Here is an 11,416-nt window from a genome sequence, read left to right as displayed (position 1 = left end):
TCTGCTGGAAAAAAGAAGGTCACTTTTTACTAAAGGAACTTTACAAGATACATCTATAATATTGCAAGACAAGCACAATGGCAGGGAATAGTTAAGGAGTTTATGTTTGGTCCAAAAATAATTAACTAGGTTATAAGACTTTGTATGGTATGAGATAAATGAACATATAAGCATACAGTTATAATACTATGGAGGCAAGGTATGATCATAAAAATAACAAACATGAAATCTGTAAAAATATTATACCCTATGGGTAATCTAGCAAACCGAACTCAAGAACACATCAAAACCGTCATTCGCCATGATTAAGTAAGCTTCATCCCAGGGAAGAAGGGATGACTCAATATATGGAAATTCATCAGAATAATCCACTATATGAGCAAATTCAAAGAAAAAAACATATGATCATCTCATCAGATGCTGAGAAAGCATTTGACAAAATTCAACATCCCTTAATAATAAAAGTCTTGGAAAGATCAGAAATTCAATGTCCATAGCTAAATATACTAAAAGCAATATACAGCAAACCAGAAGCCAACATCAAAATAAATCGAGAGAAACTTAAAGCAATCCCACTAAAACCAGGGACTAGACAAGGCTTCCCACTCTCTTTCTCTCTCTTCTTATTGAATATAGAATTTGAAGTCCTAGCCAAAAATATAAACAACAAAAGAGGTCAAAGGGATACAAACTGGAAAGCAAGAAATCAAAATAAAATTATTTGCAAATGGTATGATAGTATACTTAATAACTTCAAAACTTTCACCAGAGAAATCCTAAACCTGACAAACAACTTCAGCAAGGTGTCTGGCTATAAAACTAACTCAAACAAATTAATAACATTTTTCAACTCAAAGGATAAACAGGCTGAGAAAGAAATTAGGGAGACAACACCCTTTGCAATAGTCTTAAATAATATAAAATTCATTGTTGTGGCTCTAACCAAGCAAGTGAAAGATCTATGCAACAAGAAGTTCAAGTCTCTGAAGAAAGAAATTGGAGATCTCAAAAGATGGAAAAATGTCCCATGCTCATGAATTGGCAGTACTTATATGGTAAGAATGGGCATATAGTAAAAAGCAATCTGCAGATTCAATGCAATCCACATCAAAAATTCCAACTCAATTCTTCTTCACAGAGTTAGAAAGAAAAGTTCGCAAATTCATTTAGTATAGTAAAAATACCCTAGATAACAAAAACTATTCTCAACAATAAGAGAACTGTGGGATTCACAATCTCTGAGTGCAAGTTGTATTACAGAGCAATAATGAATAGAACTGTATAGTATTGGTACAGAGAACAGTTTATGAATGGACAAGAATTGAAGACCCAGGAAAACTCCCACACAACTATGGTCACTTGATCTTTGACAAAGGAGCTAAAACCATCCAGTGGAAAGAAGAAAGCATTTCTAAAATTGGTGCTGGTTCAAATGGCAGTCAGCATGTAGAAAAACACAAATCATTCCATTCTATCTCCTTGTATGAAGCTCAAGTCCGAATGGATCAAGGCCCTCAACATAAGACTAGACACACTGGGTCACAGCCCACAGCTCCCTGCTCCCAAACATGGTGGGAGAGAGAGCTCACCACCCAGACAGGAGGGCACTCCTGAGACTGCAGGACAGAAAAGGCCACCAGTACTGCCTACCCCTGCCCACATCCCTGGCACAAGAGGAAACCATATACGGCCTCTGGAACAGGAACATATGGGCACTCAATGATGTGGTCCAGACACCATCTAGATCTGAAGTGATCCAGTAAAATAGCTCCCTGCACCTCCATGGGAAGGAGAGCTAGACCTTCAGAGGGGCAGACACACCAGGGAAGCCAGAGGAGACTACTCTCTGCCCACATTTCTGACCCTGGAATAAAATGCCTAGCACCGGCCATCTGAGCCCCTTGTGCACAGGGTCCCAAGCGAAGGCGTCACAGGCCCTTCTAGTTGGTGCCCTCACAGAGATCGGACACCTGGCTCTGAGAAGTGACTCCAGGTTCGAGAAAAGAGATAAGACCAACTTTTCTGCTCCAAGTGACCTGCCGGGTGGACTCAGGACATACGCCCACAGGAACACCTGTAGACCAGTAGACAGGAATGACTGCATGCCTGAAAGCAGATCACACTGTTCCCATAACTGGCTGAAAGAGAGTAGGGAAACAGATCTACAGCACTCATGACACACAGGGCTATAGGACAGTCTAACCACTGTCAGAAGGGACTACACTCTGCCCACATTTCTGACACTAGAGGAAAACACCTAACGACATCTGGAACCCCTGTGCACAGGTGCCAGAGAAAAGGCAGGACAGGCTCTTCTGGTTGCCACTCTCATGGAAAGCTAAACGCAATCCCCCAGAGGCACCTTCAGGACTGGGTCCAGTGGTAAGACTAACTTTTCTGCTCCAAGTGACCTGCTTGGTATACTCAGGACACACAGAGTCAAAATTCCTCTGGGACCAGACACTTCCAGTTTTTAGCTGGAGTCCCAACCTGGCAGATCCAGGCCCACAGCTCCCTGCTCCCAAATCCTGTGGGAGAGACAGCTCACCACCCAGACTTGTGGGCACTTCTGAGACTGCAGGGCAGGAGAGACCACAGATACTGTCCACCCTTGCCCACATCCCTGACCCAAGGTGAAACTGTATAGGGCCTCTGGGAACAGGAAGACGGGGCACTCAAGCGACAGGTCCCCTGTAGTCCAGACACCACCCAGACATGAAGGACACAGTCAACATCTCCTGCATCCAAATCCCATGGGAGGAGAGCTAAACTTTCAGAGGGGGAGACATGCCTGGGAAACCAGAAAAGACTACACTCTGCCCACATTTCTGACTCTAGAGGAAAACATCTAGCACCATCTGGACCCCATGTGCAGAGAGACCAGAGAAAAGATGGGGCAGGCCCTTCTGGTTGCTGCTCTCAGAAATAGCTGAAATGTAGCCACTGAGGAGCTACTTCAGGCCTGAAAACAGAGGTAAGACCAACTTCTACGCTCACAGTGACCTGCCTGGTGGACTCAGGACACACACCCACAGGAACACCCTAAGACCAGTAGGCAGGAAAGACTACAAACCTGAAAGCAGAACATTCTGTTCCCATAACTGGCCAAAACAAAACAGGAAAACAGGTCTGCAGCACTCCTGACACACAGGCCTATAAGACAGTCTAGAAACTTTAAGAAATAGTAAAACAAGATAACACCAGAGGCAACCTGATGGCAAGAGGCAAGCACAGGAACCGAAGCAACGGAAACCAAGACTACATGGCATCATCAGAGCCTAATTCTCCCACCAAAGCAAACAATGAATATCCAAACCCACCAGAAAAGTAAGATCTTGATTTTAAATCACATTTGAAAATGATCATGGAAGACTTCAAGAAAGACATAAAGAACTCCCTTAGAGAAAAGCAAGAAAACATAACTAAAAAAGTAGAAGACTATAGAGAGGAATCACAAAAAATTCCTGAAAGACTTCCAGGAAAACACAATCAAACAGTTGAAGGAATTAAAATGGAAATAGAAGCAATCAAGAAAAAGAACACATGGAAACAACCCTGGATATAGAAAACCAAAAGAAGAGACAAGGAGCTGTAGATACAAGCTTCACTAACAGAATACAAGAGATGGAAGAGAGAATCTCAGGAGCAGAAGATTCCATAGAAATCATTGACACAACGGTCAAAGATAATGTAAAACGGAAAAAGCTACTGGTCCAAAACATACAGGATATCCAGGACTCAATGAGAAGATCAAACCAAAGGAATAATAGGTATAGAAGAGAGTGAAGACTCGCAGCTCAAAGGACCAATAAATATCTTCAACAAAATCAGAGAAGAAAACTTCCCTAACCTAAAGAAAGAAATGCCCATAAACATACAAGAAGCCTACAGAACTCCAAATAGATTGGACCAAAAAAGCAACCCCTCCCTTCACATAATAGTCAAAACACCAAAGGCACAAAACAAAGAAAGAATATTAAAAGCAGTAAGGGAAAAAAGGTCAAGTAACATATAAAGGCAGACCTATCAGAATCATACCAGACATCTCACCAGAGACTATGAAAGCCAGAAGATCCTGGATAGATGTCATACAGAACCTAACAGAACACAGATGCCAGCCCAGGTTACTGTATCTAGGAAAATTCTCAATTAACATAGATGGAGAAACCAAGATATTCCATGACAAAACCAAATTTACACAATATCTTTCTACAAATCCAGCCCTATAAAGGATAATAAATGGTAAAGCCCAACATAAGGAGGCAAACTACAAACTAGAAAAAGCAAGAAACTAATCGTCTTGGCAACAAAACAAAGAGAAGAAAAGTACACAAACATAATCTCACATACGAATACGAAAATAATAGGAAGCAACAATCACTATACCTTATTATCCCTCAACATCAATGGACTCAACTCCCCAATAAAAAGAGATAGATTAACAAACTGGATGAGCAATGAGAACCCTGCATTCTGCTGCCTTCAGGAAACACACCTCAGAGACAAAGACAGACACTACCTCAGAGTAAAAGGCTGGAAAACAACTTTCCAAGCAAATGGTCTGTAGATGCAAGATGGAGTAGCGATTCTAACATTGATTATAATCAATTTTCAACCAAAAGTCATCAAAAAAGATAAGTAAGGACACTTCATATTCATCAAAGGAAAAATTCACCAGGATTAACTCTAAATCCTAAATATATCAATGCTCCAAATAGAAGGGCACCCACATAAATAAAAGAAACCTTACTAAAGCTCAAAGCACACATTGAACCTCACACAATAATAGTAGGAGATTTCAACACCTCACTCTCATCAATGGACAGATCATGGAAATAGATATAAAATAGAGATATAGACAGACTAAGAGAAGTCATGAACCAAATGGACTTAACAGATATTTCTAGAACATTCTATCCTAAAACAAAAGGATATACCTTCTTTTCACCACCTCATGGTACTTTCTCCAAAAATGACCATATAATTGGTCCTAAAACAGGCCTCAACAGATACAGAAAGATAGAAATAATCCCATGCATCCTATCAGACCACCACGGGCTAAAGCTGGTCTTCAATAACAATAAGGGAAGAACACCCACATATACATGGAAATTGAACAATGCTCTACTCAATGATTACCTTGTCAAGGAAGTAATAAAGAAAGAAATTAAAGACTTCTTAAAATTTAATGAAAATGAAGGAATAACTTACCCAAAATTATGTGACACAATGAAAGCTGGGCTAAGAGGAAAACTCATAGTTCTGAGTGCCTGCAGAAAGAAACAGGAAAGAGCATATGTCAGCAGCTAGCCAGCACACCTAAAAGCTCTAGAACAAAAAGAAGCAAATACACCCAGAAGGAGTAGAAGGCAGGAAATAATCAAAATCAGAGCTGAAATCAAACAAGTAGAAACAAAAAGGACCATAGAAAGAATCAACAGAACCAAAAGCTGGTTCTTTGAGAAAATCAACAAGATAGATAAACCCTTAGCCAGGCTAACGAAAGGACACAGAGAATGTGTCCAAATTAACTAAATCAGAAATGAAAAGGGAGACATAACAATAGAGCCAGAGGAAAATCGGAAAATCATTAGATCCTATTACAAAAGCATATAGTCAACAAAACGTGAAAATCTGGAGGAAAATGTACAATTTCCTAGACAGATACTAGGTGCCAAAGTTAAATCAGGAACAAATAAACCATTTAAACCACCCCATAACTCCTAAAGAAATAGAACCAGTCATTAAAAGTCTAGCAACAAAAAGAGCCCAGATCCAGATGGTTTCAGTGCAGAATTCTATCAGACCTTCATAGAAGATGTCATACCAATACTATCCAAACTATTCCACAAAATTTAAACAGATGGAGTGCTACGGAATTCCTTCTATGAAGCCACAATTACTATTATACTTAAAAGACAGAAACAAACAACACAGAAAGAGTGCTTCAGATTAATTTCCCTCATGAATATCGACACAAAGATACTCAACAAAAATTCTTGCAAACTGAATGCATGTAACACATCAAAACAAACATCCATCATGATCGAGTAGGCTTCATTCCAGGGATTCAGGGATGGTTTAATATACGGAAAACCGTCAACGCAATCCACTTTATAAACAAACTGAAAGACAAAAACCACATGATCATTTCATTAGATGCTGAGAAAGCATTTGACAAAATTCAACACACCTTCATGATAAAAGTCCTGGAAAGAACAAGAATTCAAGGCCCATACCTGAACATAGTAAAAGCCATATACAGCAAATGAGTAGCTAATAATAAACTAAATGAAGAGAAACTTGAAGCAATCCCACTAAAATCAGAGACTAGACAAGGCTGTCCACTCTCTCCCTACTTATTCAATATAGTTCTTGAAGTTCTAGCCAGAGCACTCAGACAACAAAATGAGATCAAAATGATACAGATTGGAAAAGAAGAAGTCAAAATATCCCTATTTTCAGGTGATATAATAGTATATTTAAGTGATCCCAGAAGTTGCACCAGAGAACTACTAAACCCGACAAACACCTTCAGCAAAGTGGCTGTGTATAAAATTAACTCAAATAAATCAGTAGTCTTCCTCTACACATAATAGAAACAAGCTGAGAAAGAAATTAGGGAAATGACACCCTTGGTAATAGTCCCAAATAATATAAAATGCCTCAGTGTGACTTTAACCAAGCAAGTGAAAATCTGCATGATACAAACTTCAAGCCTCTGAAGAAAGAAATTGAGGAAGACCTCAGAAGATGGAAAGATCTCCCATGCTCATGGATTGGCAGGATTAATATAGTAAAAATGGCCATTTTACCAAAAGCTATCTACAGATTCAGTGGAAGCCCAATCAAAATTCCAACCCAATTCTTCATAGAGTTTGACAGAAAAATTTGCAAATTCATCTGGAATAACAAAAAACCCAGGATAGCTAAAACTATTCTCAACAATAAAAGGACTTCAGGGGGAATCACTATCCCTGAACTCAAGCAATATTACAGAGCAATAGTGATAAAAACTGCATGGTATTGGTACAGAGACAGACAGATAGACCAATGGAACAGAATTGAAGACCCAGAAATGAACCCACACACCTATGGCCACTTGATTTTTGTCAAAGGAGCCAAAACCATCCAATGGAAAAAAGATTGCATTTTCAGCGAATGCTGTTGGTTCAACAGGAGGTAAGCATGTAGAAGAATGAAGATCGACCCATGCTTATCACCATGAACAAAACTTAAGTCCAAATGGATCAAGGGCCCCCACATCAAACCAGATACACTCAAACTAATAGAAGGAAAAATGGGGAAGAATCTCGAACACCTGGGCACTGGAGAAAATTTCCTGAACAAAACACCGATGACTTTCGCTCTAAGATCAATAATCAACAAATGGTATCTCATAATACTGCAAAGATTCTTCTGTAAGGCAAAAGACACTGTTGTTAGGACAAAATGGCAACCAACAGATTGGGAAAAGATCTTTACCAATCCTACAACTGATAGAGGGCTTATATCCAAAATATACAAAGAACTCAAGAAGTTAGACCTCAGGGAGGCAAATAACCCTATTAAAAATGGGTTTCAAACCTAAACAAAGAATTCAAAGGTGAATAATGCCAAATGGCTGAGAAACACCTAAAGTAATGTTTAACATTTTTAGTCATAAGGGAAATGCAAATCAATACAACCCTGAGATTCCACTTCACACCAGTCAGATTGGCTAAGATCAAAAACTCAGGTGACAAGAGATGCTGGCAATGATGTGGAGAAAGAGGAACACTCCTCCATTGTTGGTGGGATTTCGGACTGGTACAACCATTCTTTTTTTTTTTTTTTATTAACTTGAGTATTTCTTATATACATTTCAAGTGTTACTCCCTTTCCCGGTTTCCAGGCAAACATCCACCTCCCTCCTCCCCTTCCTTATAGGTGTTCCCCTCCCCAACCCTCCCCCCATTGCCGCCCTCCCCCAACAGTCTAGTTCACTGGGGGTTCAGTCTTAGCAGGACCCAGGGCTTCCCCTTCCACTGGTGCTCTTACTAAGATATTCATTGCTACCTATGAGGTCAGAGTCCAGGGTCAGTCCATGTATAGTCTTTAGGTAGTGGCTTAGTCCCTGGAAGCTCTGGTTGCTTGGCATTGTTGTACATATGGGGTCTCGAGGCCCTTCAAGCTCTTCAGTTCTTTCTCTGATTCCTTCAACGGGGGTCCGATTCTCAGTTCAGTGGTTTGCTGCTGGCATTCGCCTCTGTATTTGCTGTATTCTGGCTGTGTCTCTCAGGAGCGATCTACATCCGGCTCCTGTCGGTCTTCACTTCTTTGCTTCATCCATCTTGTCTAATTGGGTGGCTGTATATGTATGGGCCACATGTGGGGCAGGCTCTGAATGGGTGTTCCTTCAGTCTCTGTTTTAATCTTTGCCTCTCTCTTCCCTGCCAAGGGTATTCTTGTTCCCTTTTGAAAGAAGGAGTGAAGCATTCACATTTTGATCATCCGTCTTGGGTTTCATTTCTTCTAGGCATCTAGGGTAATTCAAGCATTTGGGCTAATAGCCACTTATCAGTGAGTGCATACCATGTATGTCTTTCTGTGATTGGGTTTGCTCACTTAGGATGATATTTACCAGTTCCAAACATTTGCCTACGAATTTCATAAAGTCATTGTTTTTGATAGCTGAGTAATATTCCATTGTGTAGATGTACCACATTTTCTGTATCCATTCCTCTGTTGATGGGCATCTGGGTTCTTTACAGCTTCTGGCTATTATAAATAAGGCTTCCATGAACATAGTGGAGCACGGGTCTTTTTTATATGTTGGGGCATCTTTTGGGTATATACCCAAGAGAGGTATAGCTGGATCCTCAGGCAGTTCAATGTCCAATTTTCTGAGGAACCTCCAGACTGATTTCCAGAATGGTTGTACCAGTGTGCAACCCCACCTACAATGGAGGAGTGTTCCTCTTTCTCCGCACCCTCGCCAGCATTTGCTGTCACCTGAGTTTTTGATCTTAGCCATTCTCACTGGTGTGAGGTGAAATCTCAGGGTTGTTTTGATTTGCATTTCCCTTAAGACTAAAGATGTTGAACATTTCTTTAGGTGTTTCTCAGGTACCTCATTAAAATGGAGATCTATATTGAGATTACATGATATATTCACATCCTCTACCTGTAGAGGGTCTTGGGGCACTGCCCTTACCTGACTGATGGCCACAAGTCTATGGAGTGATGAGCTAGTGAGAAGAACTGGTTTCATGGGAGTCAGGTGAAATGCCTACTGTCCCTTGCAGTGACACAGTAGTTTCAAGCCTCAGCTCAACCAATAACTAGGGTGACTTTCAGGGTCCCACAGTTTTCCTCAGGGAATTCACAGAAACAATGAGTCCAAGAATGTTCGTGGCCATAGAAGAGGCCAGAGAATGAGGGGACAGTCTTCGCACAAAAGTATTTGGAAAGCTTCACAGTCAAATCAGTGTTAGGGAACTGTAGCAAAACTAGAACATAAAGATTAGAAAATCTGTGGAATATTTTCTTTGAAAAAATATCACGAAGACAGTTGTAGGAGGATAGTGCTAAGAAGTAAGCCTGGGAGTGCAGATATGGAGCTATAGGGTGAAATTATGAGGTATTGGAAAGGTGAAACAAGAATACTGTCTAGATATACATGCATAAAGTTTGGTTGAATCCTTGATATAGTGAGCTAGCTCATGGAGTGTGGGTATGGTCCTGGTTGGATACAGGACATTCCCAGGGCAAATATGGCAAGCAATGTTTTTATTCAGAATTACACTTGGGAATATAAAACTGACAAAGTTCAATAAGTATTAAAACCTTCAACAAGTACCGAACAAGGAATACCTGGAAAGTAAATCTATGTACAAGGGTAAGTTATGGACTATGTGCATATGCCAAAGAAAATGTTCTTGAGACTTAAAAGGATTAAAATCTTATGCACTTTGGCTATCTAAAACTAGACATTGAAGAAGTAGGGGTTGAAGCTGAAGAATGAGATTCCATAATTATTAGGTCCAATTTCTGTACAATCTGTAAATACTTATCAAGAACATCCACAAATTACCTGGTGTCAATGTGCTTGGTTCTGTGTGATCTGACCTTGAAAAGCTGTTCCAGGAGTTGTATGACCTAAGTTAGAACTATCAGTAAGTTGATGGTCTTGAAAAACATTCTCTGGAATAACAGCAGCAGAAAATGCCATTTTTCCTCTAAGCTTTCAGATCAAGGATATATACACTGGTAATTGTAAAAGACAACTTTGTTATGATATATCTACTTTAGGAGCTAACAGTACTGCAGGGTGTAGGAATGGGAATGAGTAGATGTGTATGCTGGGTAAGAATGTAGAAATTTGACCAGTAAAAGCTGAGTGCCCTCATGGAGAGCTGAAAGCCTGTCAACAGGAGCAATTACATGCCTGAGAGCAGAGGTAAGGTCAACTTTTCTGCTCCCAGTGACCTGCCTGGTGGACTCAGGATACATAAAGGCAGAAGTCCTCTGGGACTGGGCACTTCCAGTCTCTTGCTGTGGCTGCAACTTCTCTGATCCAGGCCCCCAAGCTCCCTGCTCCCAACTCCTGTTGGATAGTGTGCTGAACACCCAGAAGTGCAGGCAATCCTGAGACTGCAGGGCAGGACAGACTGCCATTTCTTCCCACCTTTGCCCACATCCCTAGCTCAAGAGGAAGCTGCATAGTGCCTCTGGACATAGAAATATGGGAGCAGTCAGATACAGGAGTCCCATGGTCCAGATCTGCTCCCCAATCTGAACTGAACTGGACAAATACCTCCCTACACCCAAACCCTGTGGGGTGGAAGGGCTAGACCCTCAGCAGTGCAGACACCCCTAAGAAACCAGAGGAGAGAATTCTCTGTTCACATTCCCAACTCAAGAGGAAAAGACCTAGCACCACCTCTTCCCTCTCTGCACAGGGACCGAGGAGCAATAGGGGCAAGACCCTTCCTTGCAGTAGCTGTCCTCATGAAGAGCTGAAAGCCAGTCACCCCAAGTGACTAGATGCCTGAAAGCAGAACACTCTGTTCCCATAACTCACTGAAAACAGGTCTACAGGAGTGATGGCAAACAGGCCCCCCAGGAAGGTCAAGCCACCATTAGAAACAGCAAGAACGGCTAACACCAGAGACAACTTGATGGTGAGAGGCAAGCACAGGAAACCAAACAACAGAAACCAAGACTACTTGGCATCCTGAGAACACAGTTCTCTCACCAAAGCAAACACCAGAAAATCAAGATCTAAATTTAAAATCACATTTTATCATGATGATGGAGGTCTTTAAGAAGGTGATAAAAAAGTCCATGGAGGAATTTCAGGACAACACAAATAAACATGTAGAAGTCAATAAAGAGGAAACAGACAAAAAAGTCCCTTAAAGAATTGCAGGAA

This window comes from Rattus rattus, chromosome X (assembly GCF_011064425.1).
Source record: "Rattus rattus isolate New Zealand chromosome X, Rrattus_CSIRO_v1, whole genome shotgun sequence".
Classification (NCBI taxonomy): Eukaryota; Metazoa; Chordata; class Mammalia; order Rodentia; family Muridae; genus Rattus; species Rattus rattus.
Note: the sequence above shows the minus strand (reverse complement) of the source record.